General features: G+C 43.7%; 1 protein-coding gene across 18 annotated transcripts in view; it reads left to right on the top strand.

The window, feature by feature from the left end:
- The window catches only part of SVIL (supervillin), a 305,706-nt gene that overhangs the window by 189,949 nt on the left and 92,142 nt on the right, over window positions 1–23,615 (top strand). For 15 of the 18 annotated variants that reach the window (XM_089906335.1, XM_089906333.1, XM_089906334.1 and 12 more), the window contains 2 exons: window positions 12,227–12,284; window positions 17,885–17,976. The gene's annotated coding sequence lies outside the window, so the exon portion shown is untranslated. Of the gene's footprint in view, window positions 1–12,226; window positions 12,285–17,884; window positions 17,977–18,387; window positions 18,456–23,615 lie in introns of all 18 variants that reach the window. The other 3 variants (XM_089906342.1, XM_089906343.1, XM_089906341.1) reach the window with 1 other exon arrangement.

Genomic DNA, 23,615 nt, shown 5'->3' on the forward strand with positions numbered 1-23,615 from the left:
TTCTCCGACTTTCCTGGGTCATTGTAACCATGTCCGCGTCCTTCCCCGGGATGGGGTGTCCCCTCAGTGAGATGGGGCTTGGGCCCCTGCTGCTCTGAAGAAAGGGTGTCTACACCTTATGATGTTCTAGGAGATAGCTTCAGATTTTATACAGTAAACACCTAAGTGTCTGTTTATTCGTCACATCACCACGTAAGGGCCCTTTGTGTGTTGGTGCCCTAATGGGTCAGAAACATCCTTGGTGTCTCCCCGATCCAGGTCAGCATCCGTCTTTGGTCCCCTGCCCTTCAGGGGAACTGTGCCCTGGATGTCCAGCACCTGCCTACATCTTGTATCTGTCTGTGCTTTACCTACAGTGTACATTTTTAAAAATTGTGGTAAAATATATGTAACACAAAATTTAATGCTTTAACCTTTTTAAAAAATTTTTTTTCTTTTCTTTTTTTTAATTTTATTTTTGGCTGAGTTGGGTCTTCGTTGCTGTGCGCGGGCTTTCTCTAGTTGCGGCGAGCGGGGGCTACTTTTTTTCGTTGCGGCGCGCGGGCTTCTCATTGCGGTGGCTTCTCCTGTTGCGGAGCACGGGCTCTAGGTGCTCGGGCTTCAGTAGTTGTGGCACGTGGGCTCAGTAGCTGTGGCTCGCGGGCTCAGTAGTTGTGGCGCACGGGCTTAGTTGCTCCGCGGCATGTGGGATCTCCCCGGACCAGGGCTTGAACATGTGTCCCCTGCACTGGCAGGCAGATTCTTAACCACTGCGCCACCAGGGAAGTCCCCCACTTTAACCATTTTGAAGGGCACCGTTCAGTGGCCTTAAGCACATTCACGTTGTCGTACAGCCATCGTCACCATCCACCTCCAGGGCTTTCTTTCTTCCCCAACTGAATTTGTTCCATTAAGCACGAACTCCCCAGCATCCTCTCCCCCTAGCTCCTGGTGACCACACTCTCCTTTCTGTGTCTATAAACTTGACTCTTCTGCTTCTCCCTCTTCTCTGTGGCATCATGCAAGGTTTGTCCTTTTGTGTCTGGCTTGTTTCATTGAACATGAGGTCTTCAAGGTACATCTATGACGCATGTTCATAGCATGTGTCAGAATGCCGTTTTTTAAGGCTGAATAATAATATGCCACTGTCTGTGTATCTTAAACACGAAACTGACCTTTGTCGCTTTTTCTCTTGCTCTGAGAAACAGTTGATTATCCTCTCTAAGCTCGTTGGATCGTTTTCCAGCAAGATTCACTAGCTATAGATTCAGAATCGGCCAGAAGTTCAAATGATTAAATTCTCACAACAAATGTTAACATTACTTGTTTGAACGTTTAATGTAAAGCGTTAATAAGTCTTTTGAGGGATTGCAATAGGCCTTTTCTTTAAAAAAGAATTCTTGAATATGGCAAGACCTGGCATGGTTCTTTCAACACATCTGATAAAGAAATATCTTTGAGTGGTAATATTTCTTATTGTTGAAAGTACTTTTGCCTTTTCATCTCTGCATACGTGGCCTGTATTAAATTACCTTACATAATCACACAACACCAAATTTTATTTGCAGACTTGCCCTAAGTATTACCACTGACGAAAATTTACAGAGCATTTCACAGTGCACACTAAATGAGGCATCTGGAATGCATGAATAACCAGTATGTGATAAAAGGGAAATGGAAGGGGCCAAACGGTCTCCCCGCTGATGGGATTACCTCATGGCCGGCAATTCTGCCCCAGATTAAGAGTCTGTGCACATAAATAAAATCCACTAAGGAAGATGAGAATACCATTTACAGCTGCTGCTAGCGTACAGAATACTCCTTTCGTAGGCTGTAAAAGTATATCCTTCACTTTGGAATGTCAGCCCAGCCATCGAATTTAGTAGCTTATGGTAGATTTCATTAAAATCGTGTGGCGCTTCTCAATTTTAGAAATGCACTGATAACTCACAACAGTGTGTATTCGGACAATTGTTAGTCACCATTGCACACCGGCCTGTATTGCCTTAAATTTCAGGTCACTTTCCTGTGGTCTGGGGCTGCCCCAGTTGCAATTCAGGGAGCACAGTAAGAGACGCAGGGTGCCATCACACAGCCCTGTGCCCTATACCTGCAGGTCTTTTCAGTATGTAGATCCCTGCATGGATTAAATAACATGTTCCAGTGTTCAGGGTGCGTCCGCATCATTTTCTCGCTGAGTCATGACCTCGCCTCTGTATTTTGGCTGCCTGCCCAGTGAATGGCTGATTTGCCTTTAGAGATGCGTTTTAAAGGGTCAATCTAGGCTTGCATATTTCTCCCAGATCACACCGTATCTCAGTTTTCTCATCTGCAGGGGGCGTTACTAGTAGGATCTCCTAGAGAGAACCACATGAGTTAGCGCCCTAGAGCAGGGGTGCCCAACCCCCGGGTCATGGACCGGTAGCGGTCCCTGGCCTGTTAGGAACCGGGCCGCACAGCAGGAGGTGAGTGGCGGGTGAGCGAGCGAAGCTTCATCTGTATCCACAGCCGCTCCCCGTCGCTCGCGTTACCGCCTCCTGTCAGCACTATGGTGAATTGTATAATTACTTTGTTACATATTACAGTGTAATAATAATAGAAATAAAGTGCACAATAGATGTAATGTGCTTGAATCATCCCGAAACCGTTCCCCCCCGTGACTCCGGCCAAGGAAATATTGTCTTCCACGAAACCAAAAAGGTTGGGGACCGCTGCCCTAGAGCACTCAGTACTGCGCCCACCCCACCATGCTGTCAGCAAGCTAGCCAGGTCTTCCCAGCTTCTGCCCATCATCCCACCGGGTATGGTAGAAAAATGGCTAGTTGCCAGTTGCGGTATTTGGCTCTTTCCCTTTTCACTGGCTTTGTTTCCATTTCGTCCACCATGGTGATGACTCCCAAAGAACAGCTGCCCCTTGTCCTGCGGGGACGCATGAATGTCCTCAGCTAGAACCCGCCACAGGACCGCCGGCCCCTCGGTCTAGCCACAGCCGTGACCACGCAGCACACTCCCTCAGGGTTTACCACCTTGATCCTTTGTCATCCGACACCTTATCTTTGGACCTTGGCAATGGAGGAGGTGACCCTTCTTACCTGGCCGCCTAGTGACATTGTCCACAGCTGTACAACAAGAATCATCTCCCTGGGTTCTCCCATTACGAGACATCCCTGGAGAATCTTGGACCTTTTCTTCCTGTCTCCCCCAGCACCCATATTCATGCTCCCCGTAATAGCCTCACGTTTCAGGAAAGACAAGACGACTTTAGAAGGAGTCTCAAGGAGGGCCCACCCGGGGTCAAGTTTGAGAAAGCCTGTGTTGCATGTCATTGAGGGCGTTGGCCAGTCTCTGGGTCAGCTTTATTTATAGCCAAGAAATGCTTACAGTAGGCTTAGAAGGAATGGGCGGTTTGACCTTGTGCCATAGGCCCATGGGCACAATTCCCATCATGATTTTGCCCTGGATTTTTAGGCCAGCTCTAAGCCTTGGGATCTCAGAAGGACCTATTACCTTCATCTTTATTTGTGCTTAATTGTTTTGGTAATTATAGAAGCCATTCATGCCTATTGTGGAAACTTTGGAAATAGAGAGGGGAAAACGTGGAGAGCGTTATCTCTGAGTTGGGAGATAATTAATGCTTTGGGATGTTTATTGTTTTTCTGATAAGGTCTGTGTGTGTGTGTATCTCACATATCATGAAAAATGTTCAGATCACCAGTGGAGTTTCAGATCTGGTTTTCTTGTGTGATTTGTTTACCCATTCTCCACGGCCCCCTGTGTGGGCTGGTTCCAGCTTTATACGTGTATAAACACAACTGTGGTAACTATCCTTCTCCTCCTTCCTTGGGTACATTTCCAGAAGTAGAATTCCCGAGTCACTCTTCTATACACTCTTCAAAGTTGCTAATAACATCTGTACCTTGTCCTTCTGCCGTAAGGTGAGGGCCTTGGGAAGGGGAGGAGAACTCAGAGACTTACCAGCCGCCTACTTGGTTCGTGACACTCACCCACACCAGGCACACTGGCTTCCGTCTTTGCTTTGGGTCTCAGATATGCCCTAGTTACTCATGTCTGGAGTCAACAGCCCTGGTCTCGATGAACATCTGTGGCACCAAAACCAGACCAGGAAATCATGTGAGATTTGTAAAAAGCAGCCAGCAGCTGGCTTGCCTCCTCTTCTTGGGGTCAGACTGATCTTTTGGCCAATTAAGGCAACCCGGGCTCTTGGGCTGGGGGACACCATGACGTCAGTCCAGGACGAGTTCATAGCAGTGGCCCCCGTTCTTTTGTGCCCAGGCTAATGCGGGACTCATCCTGGGGAGAGTGAGAGGGTGTGGACTTCCAGCGTGGCATTGCCACACCACGAGCTGTGTGGCCCTGAGAGAGTACTCTAACGTTGTGCAAAAAGAAAGGCAGGTGTGGGGATGCCAACTGGTGCAGCCACCGTGGAGAACAGCCTGGAGCGTCCTCAGAAAACTAAAAATAGAGCTACCCTACGATCCTGCAATCCCACTCCTGGGCATATATCTGGACAAAACTGTAATTTAAAAAGATACATGCATCGCCGTGTTCATAGTAGCTCCATTTACAATAGCCAAGACACGGAAACAACCTAAACGTCCGTCGACAGAGGAATGGATAAAGAAGATGCAGGGAATGTATATACACACAGTGGAATACTACTCAGCCATAAAAAAGAACGAAATAATACCATTTGCAGCAACATGGATGGACCTAGAGATGATCAACAAAGCGAAGTAAGTCAGACAGAGACAGACAAATACCATATGATATCACTTTTATGTGGAACCTAAAATATGACACAAATGAGCTTTTCTACTAAACAGAAACAGACTCACAGACATAGAGAACAGACCGGTGGTTGCCAAGGCGGGGAGGGATGGATTGGGAGTTTGGGGGTTAGCAGTTGCAAACTAGTATGTATAGAATGGGTGAAAAACAAGGTCCTACTGTAGAGCACAGGAAACTATATTCAATATCCTGGGATAAACCATAATGGAAAAGAATATGAAAAAGAGTGTGTGTATATGTATAACTGAATCACTTTGCTGTACGGCAGAAATCAAGCACAACATTATAAGCCAACTATACTTCAATAAAATTTTTTTAAAATTTAAAATGAAAATAAAAAAGAAGGGCAAGTGATCAGAAAGGCCTCTTCAGCTCCAGTTTTCCCAGACTCCAAGATTTGGGGTTTACCAAGGCCTGTTCAGTTGTCTTACTGATTCCACTGTGGGACGTCGGCATCTTGGTGGCCCATCCGCAGTCCTTCCTGATCATCTAGCGCCCCTCCAGCCACCACCCACGCGTCTTGACACGACGTGCCCAGGCCTGCGATGGCGACCTCCCTCCGCCCCTCCCATTCACACATTGATGCCCCTTGTGCCAAAGCTTTTCTGCATGCTCATCTACCGGAAGCTTAAGCATTGGCTTCATTCCTTTTTAATGTCAAGATTAAAACTTCAAAAACATCCAATAAAATATTTTACTTCCATAAAGAATTGCTTCTGAGTATTGCAGATTTTAGTGCTTTGAAAAAGGAAAAGAAGTGTTTCTCAGTGGACCTAGTGGTAGAGAATTGTGTGTGTCTCGTGTACCACCAGTGATTCAGTGATGTTGCTGGAAAGGAAATACAGTACTTCCCCTACACACGAACGTTCGAGTTGCGAACTTTCAAAGATGCGAACGTGCCCCCGTGTGCCAGCTGTTGTGCTGCTCTGCTGTACTTTCCAAGGTACTGTTTTGTGAGATTAAAAATGTTTATTTTTTGTGGTTGTTTTTTATGTATTGTTTGCGTGCAAAGTATTATAAACCTATTACAGTACAGTACTGTATAGCTGATTGTGTTAGTTGGGTACCTAGGCTAACTTTGTTGGACTTACAGACAAATCGGACTTCGGAACGCACTCTCAGATCAGAACTCGCTCGTTTGTAGGGGGCTTACTGTACAGCACCATCACAGTTTTAAATTAAGATATCTTCTCCCTGAAATTTAAGAAAATCACAGTCACAACTTACAGCTTTCTCTTCAGATCAATAGAACATGTTCACCTACAAAATGATGTAAGGAAACGGTTGCCTACTTTGCAGCTCCCTGTGTGAAAGAGCCAGCCTAAAATAACATAACAATTATTAAATATATAATTATTATATTATTATTCATAATATTATTTCTAATTATTGGAGAGTGAATGAAAAAATTCCATGGCCACTTTCTACTGATGTAAGATGTAGCTTTCTTTGTAGTCCTTTTTGGTTTCATATGGATGGGGTACTCAAATAGGTCAAGTTGCATATCCGTAGTTTAATAAAGACTTTTGTGCTTTTTCTTTTTAACCATGAAGCCGTATTTAAATCTGTGTGCTTTGTATCCTAACTGATGGGTGAGGTAAGTCATCCTAGGAAGTTCCCATGACCAATTTAAAGAGAATATCCAAATTCATTTTATTCTGTACTGGAATTGCATTTAAAAAATTTAAGCCAGAATTATTCCATAATAATAATTCGAAAGAAACATTTAGAGTCACTTAGGATAATTCTAATTGAGAATACTATAGGAAGAGTAGTTTTCAGGAATGTAAATACTGTGCTTTATAAATTAAATTCTTTACCAAGGGTTATTTATAAATACAGACATTATTCCATCTTATCTAATTATTCATTTTCAGAATCAGTTGCTCCTACAGTCCCCCCTCCTCTTTTTCCTACAGCTCCTTTGCCTTCTTTCTCCTCCTTTAGCCATGCTCTGACGATAAAGTTTTCGCTTCGATTATCCAGAGCGCTTCTGTTGTTCCTTGCTGAGTTTTCTTCACCTGCCCTATTTGCCATTTCATCCCAACTTTAGGACAGTTGGAGTGATCAGCGGTAAAGAGAAAATGCCAAATGCCACTGCTGCCCCATGGAGTGGCCAGTGTGCCTTCCGTTGCCGCGCCTTAATGAATTTGCCGCATAAGTCTTCCTTTCCACGTGAAGTCTGTCGCTTAGAAATCATTTTAAATCAGTCTGGCTTGAAAGCAGCATATAAATTCAACGCAAATCATTTTAGAATGGCACCTCTAGCCTTTAGGAAAAGAGTATTCCATTATTTCCTATGACCGTTCAGCAAACATCCACTGCAGGCCAGCTATGCAGCAGGTACGTGTTCAGTACTAAACATACAAAGATGGACCGACTCAGGGTCGCTGCCTCCTGGAGCGGGGTGGCGGTGAATGGGGGCAAATCATGTCTGCATCCCACCCCTCCCCTCAGGACCCTACGGCTCCGTCACTCAGAAAGTGTGTACCCAGCACAAGTTGCTTCTCTAGCCCTCTGTTTCCTCCTCACCTTGTGAAGGAGACGATTGTCCTAGGCTCTCTTCAGTGCTCCTTTTGGCTGTCAGATGGTCAGAGTCCCTAATTATTGCGTGTTTGTCTTGGAGTTGCCTTATCACTGCTTAGCCCCACCAGCTGCACGTTGTGGTTAAAAATCAACAGCAGACTCCAGCATTTCCGGTTCTGCACGTAAGGAGCTTGGAAGTCACCACTTCATCCCAACAACAAGTACAAAGCTGAACAGACTGAAAAATCAACAATTCTTCTTGGGTCCGTAAGAATTGGGAGGAGCAAACCACTGCCTCTAAGATTAGCGATACAGGCAGATACAGGGAGTCGTGTCTTACTTACCTAAAGGAGCAGAGACTCCCAAGCAAAACAATGGAGCAGACATAGTTTCTTCAGCCAGCGGTGCTGGGACAACTGGACATTCACATGTAAAAAAAAAAAAAAAAAAAGAATCTAGACACAGACCTTACACCCGGCATGGAAAATAACTCAAAATGGATGATAAACGTAAATGTAAAACACAAAACTATAAAACTGCCAGAAGATTACCTAGGAGAAAACCTCGATGACCTTGGGTATGCTGATGCCTTGTTAGATGCAACACCAAAGACACGATCCATGAAAAACATAATTGATATGCTGCACATCATTAAAATTAAAAACTTCGGTTCTGGGAAAGACAATATCAAGAGAATTAGAAAAACCACAGACTGGGAGAAAATATTTGCAAAAGATGCATCCGATAAAGAACTGTTATCCAAAATATACAAAAGACTCTTAAAACTCAACAATAAGAAAACAAACAACTGAATAAAATTTGGGCCAAAGACCTGAACAGACACCTCACCAAGGAATAGATACAGATGGCAAATAAGCCCTTGAAAAGGTGCTCCACATCATAGGTCATCAGGGAGATGGAAATGAAAGCAACAGTAAGATGCCACGACACACCTATCAGAGTGGCCAGAACCAGAGCACTGACACCACGCGATGCTGGCGAGAGGCTGGGGAGCAACAGGAACGCTCGTCGCTGCTGGGGGGGGCGCAATGGTGCAGCCACTCTGGAAGACAGTTCGGCAGCTCCTTACAAAACTAAACACACTCTTACCATAAAATCCGACAATCAGGGGCTTCCCTGGTGGCGCAGTGGTTGACAGTCCGCCTGCCGATGCAGGGGACACGGGTTCGTGCCCCGGTCCGGGAAGATCCCACATGCCGCCGCGGAGCGGCTGGGCCCGTGAGCCATGGCCGCTGACCCTGCGCGTCCGGAGCCTGTGCTCCGCAACGGGAGAGTTCGCAACAGTGAGACGCCCGTGTACTGCAGGAAAAAAAAAAAAAAAAAAAAGAAATGAGCTGTTAAGCCATGAAAAGACGTGGAGCACCCTTAAGTGCATACTACATACAAAGTGAAAGAAGCCGATCTGAAAAGGCTACGTACTGTATGATTCCAACTCTATGACATTCTGGAAAAGGCAGAACTATGGAGACATAAAAACATCAGTGGTCTCCAAGGGAGGGAGATGAACAGGCAGAGTGCAGAGGATTTCGAGGGCAGAGAAAACGATGGGTACGTGCCATTGTACGTTTGTCCAAGCTCATAGAATGTACAACACCAAGAGTGAACCTTGCGGTTAAACTATGATGATTATGATGTATCAGTGTTACCAAGGTTCACCCTTGGTAACATACAGCATCTGGTGGGAGATGTCGAAGATGGGGAGGGCTGTGCACATGTGGGGTGGGAAGTATGTGAGAACTTCGCTTTTGTAGTAAACCCAAACCTGCTCTAAAAAATGTCCTTAAAGCAGGTTTGGGTTTACTACAAAACTGAAGTTCTCACGCCCTGGTGGCGCAGTGGTTAAGAATCCACCTGCCAATGCAGGAGACACGGGTTCGAGCCCTGGTCTGGGAAGATCCCACATGCCGGGGAGCAGTTAAGCCCGTGTGCCACGACCTCTGAGCCTGAGCTCTAGAGCCCACAAACCACAACTACTGAGCCCGCGAGCCACAACTGCTGAGGCCTGCGTGCCACAACTGCTGAGCCTGAGCTCTAGAGCCTATGAGCCATAACTGCTGGGCCCATGAGCCACAACTACTGAAGCCTGTGCACCACAACTACTGATCCTGCGAGCCACAACTGCTGAAGCCTGCGCGCCTAGAGCCCGTGCTCCGCAACATGAGAAGCCCACACACCGCAATGAAGACCCAATGCAGCCAAAAATAAATAAATAATAAATAAATTTTAAAATGTTCTTTTAAAAAGTAAAATAAACAGGGTCAGTAGAATAAGTAATTCTTAAGAGCTTCTGTCTCAAATTAAAATTTTTGAACCTCTAGTAATATCTGTCCTTTCTTTTCCCACAATTTCACTCATATGTTGTTCATAATCTTAACTCTTAACTATGGGATTTTGGCTCCCTGTTCGGTAAAGTATTTCATTGAACTTAGCCAAAGCCAGACTCGGAGCGGCCTGGGAATAGTTAGGAGTCTTCCCTTCTTCCCAGTACATTGAGAGGCTTTGTATGGTTTTGTTTTTGTTTGTTTCTTTTTAAGGCAGGGAGGAGTTGTCCTGACTCTCCCCATGGTAGTTAGGTTACGGCATTGTCTCCTAAGTGGAAGCTGTGATTTGCCCATGGCTTTGAAGTAGTAACCTCATAAATGTCCCATCTCTGGAATCCAGTCTATTTCAGCATCCACAGGCCTAATTTCTGCTTGTAATCTGATTACGGGGTTTGAGCTCTTCTAGCCTGCAGTCTCTTGCTTTGCGTTTACTATACTGTCAAGGACACCAGTGCCTGATTGCTGTAGCCCTGCGCTGGGAAAAGCTCAACCTAGTTTTGCTCAGACAGGCCGCAGGCCGTGGCTGGTTGAGAATTAGCTGTGGAGCAGGCTCTGTCCCTGAACTTTCTGTGTGCAACCATGTTCAGAAGCCCAGGGATTTCTAGCTACTTGGGAGCTTTCAAGTTCTCTGAGAAACAAGGTAAGGCAAGAGAAATGCAAAATGCACTGAAGTGTCTATTTCATAACGTCGGGAACGTCTTGCATTCTCCATCTTATCTTGGATGCCCCTGTTACACGGTTCTGTGGTTTTCTCAAAGGATACCTTAAATGTCTCATTGACTTTATAAGTTAGCTTATCTTGTGATTGCTGAGAAACATGACTTTTTTTTTTTCTGTTGTAAGTTAAAGATATTGCTAAACCACTAAAGCCTTTATGGAGGAAACACTGCAGATTAAATTGGAATGCCCAAACTTTGGATTAAGTTCTGGATGTGCTGTACTTTCGCTAAAATATTTTTCTAAACCAAATGTTATATCTACTAAATTATTTCCAGTAGGCAGTTGTCTTTTTACGAAATCTTCATGGGAGACTGTTTGGAACAAAATGTTGTCTTTTTAGTGGCTTCCTTTTGACCCCAGAGGAAGAGATGTGCTTTCAGTGTAACTACTGAAGTGACAGCTCAGATTCAGTTCACTGATTGAACCAAAAGGAGATGCTTAGGTTATCTTGAATGACACATTGGAAATTCAGCCATTGTCTACAAAAGCATTTTCTAGCCCAAATGCACGATTAGGAGGTTATTTGAACAGTTGAGGCATCAGATTCAGGAATTTTCTTCTACAGTATTTGATAGCTTTTTTTTTTTTACATCTTTATTGGAGTATAATTGCTTCACAGTGCTGTGCTAGTTTCTGTTGTACAGCAAAGTGAATCAGTGCTGTGCTAGTTTCTGTTGTACAGCAAAGTGAATCAGTTATACACATAGACATGTCCCCATATCCCCTTCCTCTTGAACCTCCCTCCACCCCTCTAGGTCGGCACAAAGCACCAAGCTGATCTCCCTGTGCTTTGATAGCTTTTCGAACTGAGTTCTCTTTTTCTAAATGCGACACAAAGATATTTGTGTAATTAGCAGAAAAGCCTAGATGTTTAACTGGCAATATACGTTTCATTTTATTGTATTTCTCTAGTTGGTCGGAATTTCCAAATTCCGGGATTCAGGGTGTATTTTAATGACTAATGACATGTCGGCATCTGGTATATCTTGTACCTCCTTTTCCTCAAGCTTCTGCCCCCAAATATTAAACAGTAAAAGGAATTTCCACGGGGGAAAGAATTTCTGTAAGTGGTCTAATTGTGGTTTTCTGGGTGGACAAACGGTTGCTATATGCCAAAACTTGTAAAACAGATGACTTACCCAAGGCTGGCTGTACATTTGTCTGTGCCTGGTTTTCATTAACCAGCTCACTCAATGTGTGTTTTTGCTGGATGGGATTGTTACCAGCTGTCTTTACATAATATATGTCTTGTCTTCAAAAATAAATAAGTGGCGAATTCGATGTATTGTTATTATTTAGATCTTAATGAAGGCAATAAAAACACACCTGAAGTGCTCCCGCCCCCCGTTCATCAACCCCTCACGTGCCTGCCCCCCACCATGCATTCTTTAAAAGCATCTCAAATAGATCAGGCAGTGATGACTTTCAACCTTCCTGGTTACCTGGACCAAAATTGTTCAATTTTTTTCGCTCCTTTTTTTTTTTTTTTCCTGAGGATAATATCCATGTTTTTCAGTATTTAATTGCTTTGAGTTACTCTTGTAGCCATAGAGAATTTAAATGATAGCATTGAACTATGCCAGAATTTTTTTTTTTTTTTAACCCATGGAGTATCTTGGCTACTATTAACCAAAACCAAAACCAAAAAAACTTGCCTAAGTAAAATGTATGTGGTGGAATTTGATTCATAAAGGTGTCCTTCTTGTATTCATATTTCTGGTTCATGGTTTCCTTTTTCTTAAATGCTCTCAAAGGGAGGCTGAAGAATTTTTTTTCCCATTGGAGTGTTTTCTTTTGGTCTTAACTGACTGTGTGGGTATTTCAATCTTGTATTATTTCTTTCCCCTTAGATTTGAACAAGGAAAACTTAAGCCTTGCTGGATTCCCGCGTCAAAGAATAGTTCCAAGGTAAAGTAGTCTTTGCTCAAGGAATCTTAAGTTTTGAAGATTTGTAAGAGCTTTTGGAATTATTCTCCTACATTCCTAATTCATGAGTTTTAAATGTTTGGAAAAAAAAAATGTTTTTTTCCCCAGAGTTTGACTCGTTAAAACATGCGAAGCGAGCTGACTTAGTGCACTCGGCTAGCAAAGATTCTTTTTGTGTTTAATGCTTTTTATGGGAACTGTTTGCAAAACCGGCTATTGGTATCTCTATAATTACAAACTTGTCAAGGGCTATTATCTTTTCTGTCTCACACCTGCCTCTAAGCATGGGATGTCCTTTTCGCAGTCTATCCCTCGAGTAAGGGAGCTCTTCATTTTTTAAGAAAGGATCCAGCCTGTTCCTCCTCTCTCTCTCCCTTCCTTCTGCCCTTTCTTCTCCCCTTACTTCCCTCCCTCCACCCACCCACCCAACTCCCCTGTCCAGGTGAGTTCTTGCTGCCTGGTCTCTTAACCTTTCTGCACTTCAATTCCATTGGCTGCAGGATGTTATGGGTGCTAATCTGATTTACCTGATGCAGTACGTCATAACTGATATGAGATAATACAAAAATTAAAGTTTGTACCAAACAAGGCAGCTGTATCTCAGGTGCCTCCTAGTACATCGCTGTCCCTAACAGGTTTTGAGATTTTCAAGCAGAGGCACAAAATAATTATCTCTTACACAGCCAGGTGTGGCTTTCAACATACACTTGATTATGCTAGAAGGACCCAACCCAGATCTACCCCTCATTCCACACGGATGTGCTTGTTCCTAATGTGTTACGTAAGACATCGTTTCTTTACTTAAAAAGTCTGTATTTCAGTAGCATCGGGATAAACAGTTGTGTCACCACTGTCCTCGTCAGGCTGAGCCTGGCTCTGCATTTGAAAATGTTAGCATTGGCCTTGTGAACGCACTGGACGGGGTAAAGCTTTGATGAATTGCGTGCACATCTTAGCGTCAGGTGGGGAGGCAGAGTTATCAGTAAGGTTGTCTTACTTGACTCATGAAATCTCACTCTTGTGGTGCTTGACACAATCTCCCGTATTTCTCATCTTCTCCATCTTTTTAATAGAAGCTAAGGCTTATGTCTTAGTTCGTCCAGGCTACCATTGACTGGGTGGCTGATAAACAATAGAAATTTATTTCTCACATCCAGAGGCTGGAAGTCCAAGACCAGGGTGCACCGTGGTGGGGTGAGGGTCCTCTTCCTGGTTGCCCACTGCTGATTTCTTATATCTGCTCTTAGTGGAATGGGCCAGGGAGCTCTCTGGTTTTCTTTTTATAAGGGCGCTAATCTCTTTCATGAGGGCTCCACCGTCATGACCTAATCACCTTCCAAAGGCCCCACCTCCTAATACTATCACCTTTGGGTGTCAGGATTTCAACCTATGGATTTGGGGGAACACAAACATTCAGACCACAGCAGCTTCATTCCCGATACGTCCCTAGCAGGTTAGTTTAGCTGTAATAGACCTAATAAGTGACTAAGAGAATGGAACAACAGCAAGGGAGTTGGGAAGGAGAAGTATGAACTATGAATGCAGGTCAGTCACTTCAGTGGAGAGGGACTCAGAGGACACAGCCGTTCTAAAATGGTGTTATTTCACGTGTACCTATTAAAACAGTGGCCCCCTTGCTATGCTCCTAAGTGTAAACTGGGCTGGAAATACCTGCCTCCTTCAAAGAAATCTAGTCACCCAGACACCAGAGGTGAGAATATGAGGTAATGGATTTCATCTATCTTGTAACTTAAACTGCAATAGAAGAGTGAGCAGATGTCGGGGAGCCCTTCACTGTGTGGATACTGAACAGTTACTGTAATACTGTATCCCACATTGTGTAAAAGATAGGAGGTAATGACAGCAGAATATCCTGCTCTCACTTTAATAAAATTTCCCCTTGTTGCTATTGCTGGGCATTTAAGTAGGTTAATGGGACACATTAAAAAAAAATTATCATGGAAGCAAAGGGCAAGCTCTTTTTAGATTACTGAAGCAGACGGAAAGAGCTAGAAGCATGAAAATAATTAGTCATGAAGAGTGAGCTCCATTTCAGAGGAGATGAAGGTAACTAAGACATATTAAAGGTGTTTCTTCATACTAGAAGCTTTTTAAATTATAATTCCAAAAAATGAAGACTGTAGCATGTCTTCATTATATATGGAGAGATAGTTTCATGCTGAAATAAAGGATCCCACCTGGAGCTGTGGCAACCCACCAAGACCCACAGAGGTTGTCCAGGCAGAGACCCCTGGTCCCCGGGTGGGTGACGATGAGGAAGAAAGCAACCCAGCATCCGAAGCTTAGGTTTGGAGTCGCCAGTTGTGTGAGCTGAGGATGGGCCCCACCAGTGAGGCTGCTCTGGGTGCCTCTGATTCAGAAAAGCAAGAGGACTTGCTGTTAGGACTTTGGGGTAGGGGCGGCCTTTGTAAGTGTCTCACCGGCCGTGGTGATCAGAAGGGGTGACTCATTCATGAAGAGTCCATACTTCTTTACCAGCGTGTCTTGCAAGCATTTTCACTGCTGCCTCATACCCTCAGGCGTCGAAAGTCCAGGGCAGAGACGTGACCTTTTTCAAAACCTGGTTCCACGTCGATTTGGGGGATCTTGTGTCAGTCACAGCTCTGTGACAATCCCAAGTCAGGGTCATTGGTTCCGACCCATCCTCCTTATTCGTTCGACCTGCTCATCTACTTCCTCAGAAGTTAGCAGCCGTTTGGTGAACACAGGAGAGAGAGGCAGTAGAAGCAAGAACAAAATGTGACGATGACATGTGGATTCCAATAAGAAAAGTTTAGCTCGAAGATGGAGACTTGAAAAATGGAATACTTCATACGCAGGCAAACATACACATATTTTCATACGTGCATGCCAGGTGGGCAAAGGTAATAAGGAGAGATGCTTTCCCAATTATATGTTATTCTAAAGAAGAAAGGAGGAGAGGAAGAAAGGAAGGAAGGGAGGGAGAAAGCAAGCTTATAACTGATGTGATTGAATACGTGCCCTTCTAATTAGTCTCAGTATTTGTAACGCTCTTTGCCCCATCACATCAGCAGTGTATAAAATGTGTACGTAAAACACTTCAGAGCGAGTCATACTAGACATCTGAAATATTTTACTGGAGCCATTCCTTCATTCATTCCCTATACGTTTATTGATTTTTTAAAAATATTCTTAAAATCAGTAATTTAAAGTGAGACACTTGTAATATGTTCTGTAAATAGGAAAACAGGATGACACGAGAGAAAATAACAGAGGTGCGTAATATAGACTCGGCTCTGGTGGGACAGACACTGGGTCAGAGGGTTCTTTCTTAAGGAAACAACCTTAAACTGAGGCCCAGACCAGAAGCAGGACTCAGCCAGGATGGAAGGAAGCAGGAGAGGTGAGAATTCACACGGAAACAGCATTTACAGTGAACCACGCGAGGAGGCCGGAGAGATTTTCCTAATGTGCTCCTGGTTTTCCACTGGTTTCTGACCACCTGTAAGAGGCTGTCCTTCCCATCGGCACAAACACATTTGTAGTTTGTTTCAAGAAAGTAAGTGCGCGTGAAGCCAGGGGTGTAGGGTGATGGCTTGTGAACCCCACTCTGTAAAAGTTCAGCAGAATGTTTAACTAGGGGGTAGTTTCTTAGTCTTTATTAGCGGCTTCATTGAGCTTTTTGATGAGCAGATGAAAGGGGAAAAGTAGAAGCACACATGTTTATTTTTGAAAATATGAGATAATACATTTGTACCCCAAGGTTAGTGGCCACAGGAGCTGACTATTTCAGGGGCTGCATCATTTCATTGTAATACAGGATTTTTTCCCTGAGATTTTCATTTCCCAAAGACAGTACAGAACTTCTTCCGGATATTCCAAGCATTTAAACAGTCAGTTAAAATAGCGTGCCATTCCTCAAGTAGGGTACCTTTCTGCACTTGTTTAAATTTTTAGGTTTAGACTACATCATACCTCTGATAAAAACCCTGAGAACTGTCACTGCGTTACGATTCACTCTTGAGAAGTCAGGGCTAATTCCTAGTTTCTGACCTCAGCAGGTATCTTAGGATCTTCAAGCCAACTGGAGTGTGGTTTACAAAGACTACTCATTCTCAAGACTCTTGATGTGAACGTGGCACTCATCACCCATTCCCATTCCACATTTATAAGCAATAACTAAGGTTTGAGATGAGCTTGGCTCTAGGAAGACAGGATGGCCATATTTTGGAATGCGCAGGCGATCCTTGAAATTTAATTTAACTTACGTATGGGATGTAGGTAATCCACGCGCCCCCTCACATGGCACGCACAGCACTTCCTCAGTCTCCCCTCGGGCCTCTGTGGACACGCACCCTTGCCAGGCACAAGCACAGACAGGGGACCGTCAACAGGGAAGGTCGGCTTCGCGCTGGGTGTGTTTGCAGACCTGTTGCCGCCTCTCCAGAGGTGATCGTGTCGCTGCGGAAGATGAGTTTCCTGTTTCCCTAGGTTCGTTTTCTTCCTGCGAGGCAGCAGCTCTGTCTCGCCGAGCTCCAGGCACGTCCCCACGGAGACCTTGAACTTGGGGGTACTGAGTCTTGGGGCGACGGCACACAGTGTAGGAGCCTGAGCGAGATGTGCGCCTCACGTACAGTTCTTGCCGCTTGAGCAAAGCCTCGAACGGTCTCGCGATCCGGAAGCCCAGGCTGGCAGTAGTTCCCGGGGTGTTGGGACTGGCTCGCACCCCTCCCCCAGCGAGTGTGCCCCCGTCACTGAGCCACGGGGGAGCTGGAAGAGTGGCAGTGCCAGGGGAGGGGAATGTTCACGCCACCAGCCAATGCTGCCCAACAGGTGCTTTGCGGGGCTGCGGGCAGGGTGGGCGGAGTAGGGAGTCGGCTATTAAGCTTGCACCGGCACAGCGCTCAGGAGGTCACACCCCAGAGGGTCTTGTGAAGCTATAGCTCCTACCTGGGATGGCTTCCTGTAGAAGGCAAGTGCGAAGCAAGTGCGAAGCAAGTGCGAAGCAAGTGCGAAGCAAGTGCGAAGCAAGTGCGAAGCAAGCGCTCAGTTCCTTTCTTCGTCTCCCCTTTTCGGTTCTTGTTTTTCCCAGACAAGTTTTCATCAACCTTTCAGACCTCTTCACCATGCTTTGATTTCTTGTTTGTTTGAAGGCATTTGTTACTTTGATTTCAACCCAGAGGAAAGCATGTAGATCACCTGGACAAGTTGCTGATTTTCTGAGGAAGGCTGTAGCACAGAGAGGTTGAATGAGTAATCCAAGCTTGCACAGCTCTTGGTGACTCTTGAAGAGGTTGTCGGTCTGAACCAAGGCATCGGACTCCCAGCGCAGCAATGTTTTCACTCCCCTAGGCCACGCCTCCGCCTATGCTGATGTGATTATTTAGCTGCACCCAAAAATCATATTAGCAAAATCATAAATAATTGAAAAAAGGTACCAGTTAACTCCCCCAAATAAAACTTTTCACTTGTGATCTACACACACATGTTTAACTATGTATAACAGTAGCATAATTTTTACGTTCTGCACTGTTTTGGTTCATATCAGATACCAGGGTTTAAAATGACTTTAAACATTTTCTTAATGGAATTCTTTTTAGCTTTCAGGAAGAGTTCTTGCTTGAAGACAAAGAACCGCTTGCTAACCACAAAAGAGGAATCGATGCTCAGCTTTTAGCTGCCCTCCCTAAAGGTGAGGCTTCTAGATGGTTGACAAGTGTACAGCGCATATAAGTGTCGTGTGACCTGACTTTCTTGCAGGAGGCCCCTACGCTAACCTCCAGCTCTGCTCTCCTCTGTGCACCTTTCTGTCTCTTCCAGGAATCAACCTCAAAGTACCTCTCTTGTTGCGTGGTTAGACCTCACCTTTCCACAAGTTCCCTCCTTTCACTTCAGGCATCCTCAGGTTTTCACTGGAGGCTGGTGCAGAGGATGAGAGAGGGCTTCTAGAATCAGCCTCGCCTCATCTCTCTCCTACCTTTCGCCTTCTCCACGGGTGGTGGGTTCCACTCATTTGCCCATTTCTTCTCCACCCCTTCCCACTGCTTCCAGCCCCTGACGCTTTCCAGTGCTAGGAAAGGCACTTACACTTGATATCTTTCAGCTCCCAACTGGGGTACACACTGGGCAAGCAGTGCAGACTGCATCGGAAACATCTCTCTGCTCACCCAAGTAGGTACTCACACGTTTGGCGAATTCGTATTTTCATTGGGTTAGACGCATATGCAGTCACATACGTGCATCAGCCACCAGCCCACTGTGCCTGGTTCTGCCCGTGAGATGCTGTGAACGTTACCTGAACTTCGTTTCTACCAAATGTAACACTGACGCAGGGGAGTGCCAGCTCACAAGCTGTTTTCATCCCAGATGAGCTGTGTAACCCTTACTTCAGAGGAAACAGCTTTTCCAGCAATCCCACTCCTGGGCATATGCCCAGAAAAGAGGAAAACTCTAATTCAAAAAGATACCGGCACCCCTATGTTCATAGCAGCTCTATTTACAATCGCCAAGACATGGAAGTGACCTAAATGTCCATTGACAGAGGAATGGATAAAGAAGATGCAGTACATACATACAATGGAATATTACTCGACCATAAAAAAGAATGAAATAATGCTATTTGCAGTAACATGCCTGGACCTAGAGATTATCATACGAAGTGAAGTCAGACAGAGAAAGACAAATATCAGATATCGCTTATATGTGGAATCTAAACACTGATACAAATGAACTTATTTACAAAACAGACTCACAGACATAGAAAACAAACTTATGGTTACCAAAGGAGAAAGCAGGGGTGGGGGGTGGGGATAAATTAGGAGTTTGGAGTTAACAGATACACCCTACTATATATGAAATAGATAAACAACAAGGACGTATAGCACAGGGAACTATATTCAGTATCTTGTAGTAACCTATGATAGAAAAGCGTCTGCAAAGTCATATATATATATGACTGAATCACTTTGCTGTACACCTGAAACATTGTAAATCAACTATACAACTATACTTCAATAAAAAATAAATTAAGAAAAGAAGAAACAGGTTTGGTGAAAAGTCATAATTTTTTTCTATTCTGAAAAAAAACCAAAACCAAAAAAAAAAAAAAAAGCAGCAACAAAACACATGAGATCAAGCCCAGAAGAAATTAGACCAGAAAAAAAATAGTCTTTTAACAGAAACGAAATCCAGTTTATACAGGCCCACTGGCAAATTTGCATGTATCATTAGGAACTGAGTGGGTCGTATGCCCGGACACAGGGTGACAAAGATGGATACTTGAAGGACCCCAGGGATCTGGCCCGGTGGAAACAAACAGGGAAATTTTTCAGTTTTCAAGTACTTAACAACACTGTCAACTAAAATGGAGGCTTATTCTATGTTGCTCCGGAGGCCAAAGTAAGAAGAATGTCTAGAATTACAAGGAGGCGGGTGAAATTTTGTGGGAGAAGGAAAATTCTGATAGTCCACAGTACGTCGAAGTGAAATGCACTGCATTGTGATCTCATTCGTTCTGCATTAACTGTTCAAGTCAGGTCATAAGCCACGTAGTCAAGGGTAGGACAGATGCCGTGAAGGGTTCCCACCTGGAACCCCAAGTATGAAATGGAAAGGTCCTTCTGATTTTTTAAGACTGTTTGTGAAAGACAAACTCAATGTAATCTGAGCCAAATGTAAAAGTCTATGAAGACGATCAAAGCAAAGAATAAGAATGAACAACTTGATTTTAGCAATAGCTTAGACTTGACTGATTAGGGAAAGTTATATAAAGCTAAAGTTTTCCCTCTTCCTCTCTCCCCTGCCCCCAGTTCCTTGATGAATAATAGACAATATTAAGATCATAAAAATTAAGAACAGTATGAGAGCCTAGATTCCTTAAGGTTCAATGACTTGGAACTCCACATATATCAAAATTTTAAAATGCATAAGCTTATTAACCAGTTTAATTAAACATGTTACCATAATTGGTAATAAAAATCATGATTTTCACCAATCAAAGATCATTAACTTTATGTACTCACCAGATTTATGTTTCTAAATTAACAAGGCCTTTAAAACATGCTTTTAAAGTGTCAGAGTCCCTGTTCCCCTGAATTTCATCTAAATTCCCATAGTCTTATTTTACAGTCTTTACTGTTTATCAATTTGGGCAGGCGTGGTTGCAAAGACCCAGGTATAACCAGTGAACTTTCCACTTCCATGTTTGTTATTCTCTCGGTTCTTAGCAATAGCAGGTTAAAAGTAGGAATTGATTATGACTTTTAATGGCATGGAGTTTCATGTATGTTTATAAGTTTACAGAAGTCTCTTCCTGTTCATTTAGTGAGGGATTTTTGCTTCCGTGAAATTGAGCTCTAAAATGATCATTGATTTTTCTGTAAGGAACTTCCTTTAACTATGTATCACAAACAGGTAATCAAGGGATTAAGACCCTTTACCTGTGTAAAACTTATCATATTAAAATAGATTTTCCATTAAGGAATTACGAAATGGACCAAATATATGACTCTCCTTTTTTTTAACAGTTTCATTGAGACATAATTCCTATACCATACAATTCATCCATTTAAAGTGGGCAGTTCAGTGGCTTTTGGTAGAGTCACATAATCGTGCATTGATCGGCAGAGTCAATTTTAGAACATTTTTATTTTCCCCAAAAAACCCCTTCTCTTAGCCATCAGGTCTCCCCCTCATTCCTCTAGGTGTGTGATGACTTATTTTAGAAGTTGCTGGTCTTTATATTAGTGGCTGCCATCCACATGTTTAAGTTAAAGGGGATTTACTCCTGGGGAAGAAAGAGAAGTGTTCAGAATATTCTGGATCTGGCCTATGGTATCAAATGCAGGCAGGGAGAGAGCTGTTCCTGGCAGTCCCCCTGCCACTTATACTTCTTTGGAAGATTCTGCTCTACTCAGGCTTGGGAGACTGAACTCAACAATAACTTTACCAGAAAGCCTGTCCTCAGAACTAACTGAAGAAACCATGTTTCCTAAAAAAAGCACCTAACAGAACCAATTATCCTGAGTATTGGTATTATATAATTACAAAGTATATGAGGCAGTTAAATATTTTTTATAAAGTATTATAGCCCTGATGTCAAAGTCCCTTAAATTGCCTTACTTGGAAAATGACCAACACAAGGCCCAGCAGAAATAACTGAAGAACTAGACTCACAGAATCCATATTGTTAGACAAGGGCAGCAGACTAAAATCACAGGTATAAAGGGTAAAAGTCTCGATGCACTTGAAAGCAAAGTAGAAAATTTGTTACAACAGAAGTTAGATCAGCTGTGCTAGTTTCTGTCTGGATTTATGTTGATGAATATCACTGTTTTCTGAACCATGTTTTAGTTATATACATATGACACAGCATACCATCAATTGAATTATGGCTTTTGCATCTAATTTTTAAAAAGTCCTTATTCCTTGTTTTGAGGAAATAGACACTGAAAAATTTAGAGGTAAAAAGGGCATCAGGCTGCAACCTACTCTTAAATGATTCAGAAAGATTAATATGTAAATATGTGCATTTGTACGCATGTGTATATACACAAAAATATACATATGGAGAGAGAAAAAGAGGGTCAAAAACTCAATCAAATGTAGTGACAAATGTTAACGTATGAAAGATGTCTTTTAATTTTTCTGAGTCTGAAATTATATAAAAATTTTAAAGGAAGGAAACCTTTTGGGAGATTATAAATAATAATAAACTATATTCAGGACTGGCAGAAGATAACAATGATAGAAGAGTCCGTGGTCTCTATACCTGATCCATGGAGTGATGACATGTTTCCACAGTCGGGGCAATTCCCATGATTTTTTAGTATTAGCTTCTTTTCCAGTGTTTTATAATAAATCCAACCAAAACTCGGGAGGTGGGGTGCCTAATAAGGACCGCACGTGCCCGTATGAAGGTGTTCTGTTTCCTGGAAAGGAATGAAAAAAGTGCACACACACATCAGCCATTGAAATAAAGCACCCTCCTCTTTTATACAACCGACATGTTTTCACATGGAATAGGTGTACCGGAGTGATTATGTTACATGTGTGTTTACTAAGTTTGCTTTTAAATGGTAGACTTGGAGAAGGGAAACCAAACTCCAGATGTCTCTCTCTTCCTTCTTTTTGCCTTCCACACCATTTCTTTTCTCTGTTGTCTCGTGTCTGTAGCAGTGAGGCAGGTCTTGGTCCTCAAGAATTAATTTGTTAGAAAGAATATAGACGGAGAGGTAACTTATTTACTGGAGGGATGTTTTTATTTTCCTAGAAGACTCACTGTAGATTTCCACGAAGAATTAACAAGCTCACGGGCCCATTTAAAGTATAGCTTGGTTTATGACCTTATTTTGTTCCCCAGTAAATGATCAGGGACACTGCTCTAAGCCACACTTCCTCCAAAGGCAGGAGGTACCATGATCACCAAACCCTTGCCTTTTACACCAAACGCGAGAAGCCAGACGCCCACCCCCAGCTACTGGTGCCTGTGAAGGCCACTGGACAGACAGACTTGTGAAGCCAACTGTCCTTTGAAAACAGTCAATCCAGCTAACTGTTCAGGTGGCCGTCATTTAAAAACAAGTTAATAAATAGAAAGATGGCTGGTATCTCTGAACACAGTCAAAGCACAGTATAAAAGTCGTGTGTGCACGCACATGTGAGGTTTTGACTCACTACTAAAAATAACCACTTAGGGACTTCCCTGGCGGTCCAGTGCTTAGGATTCGGGGCTCTCACTGCCGTGGATTGGATTCAGCCCCTGGTCGGGGAACTGAGATCCCACAAGCCACGCGGCAGAGCCAAAAATAAAAATAACCGCTTAAAGAAATCCAATGGAAATTGAAGCAGCTGAAAATTAAATTCTGTGCATTCATACCCTATCCTGTGAGTTTCTGCTTTGACTCAGCCTTGCAAATGTTTCGTGGGCCCCAGGGCTGTCACAGCTCTCTGTTCCTAGGACCTCAGTGGGAGCTGGTCAGACGAGCCCTTATGAATTCACGTGATTGAGGAGGACACGAGGAGAGAGACCTCGATTCTCTGCCAAGTTTGGCCATTTCTCCAGAGAAACCATTGGCCTCTCAGTGCGATATCTTTGTGGCCAGTGTCACGGGAGACCCTCGCAGCATCAGTAGGATGCTCGTCTGATCTCCCGGCGTTGCCGGGAGAGTAGGGGTCATTACATTTTCCATCGTCCACCTGAATTACAGCCAGGAAGCAAATGTTAAGATTTCCTTCCAGGGAAAGCCTGTAAGGGGAGGCATAGGAACTGGGTTAATCTAAACTGTAGTTGATCAAGGTGTGCAGTCATGCACCGTTAGAAACCCCACCAGG

This window comes from Delphinapterus leucas, chromosome 2 (genome assembly GCF_059928025.1).
Source record: "Delphinapterus leucas isolate spDelLeu-1000000601 "Yukka" chromosome 2, BTC_Dleu_Yukka2, whole genome shotgun sequence".
Classification (NCBI taxonomy): Eukaryota; Metazoa; Chordata; class Mammalia; order Artiodactyla; family Monodontidae; genus Delphinapterus; species Delphinapterus leucas.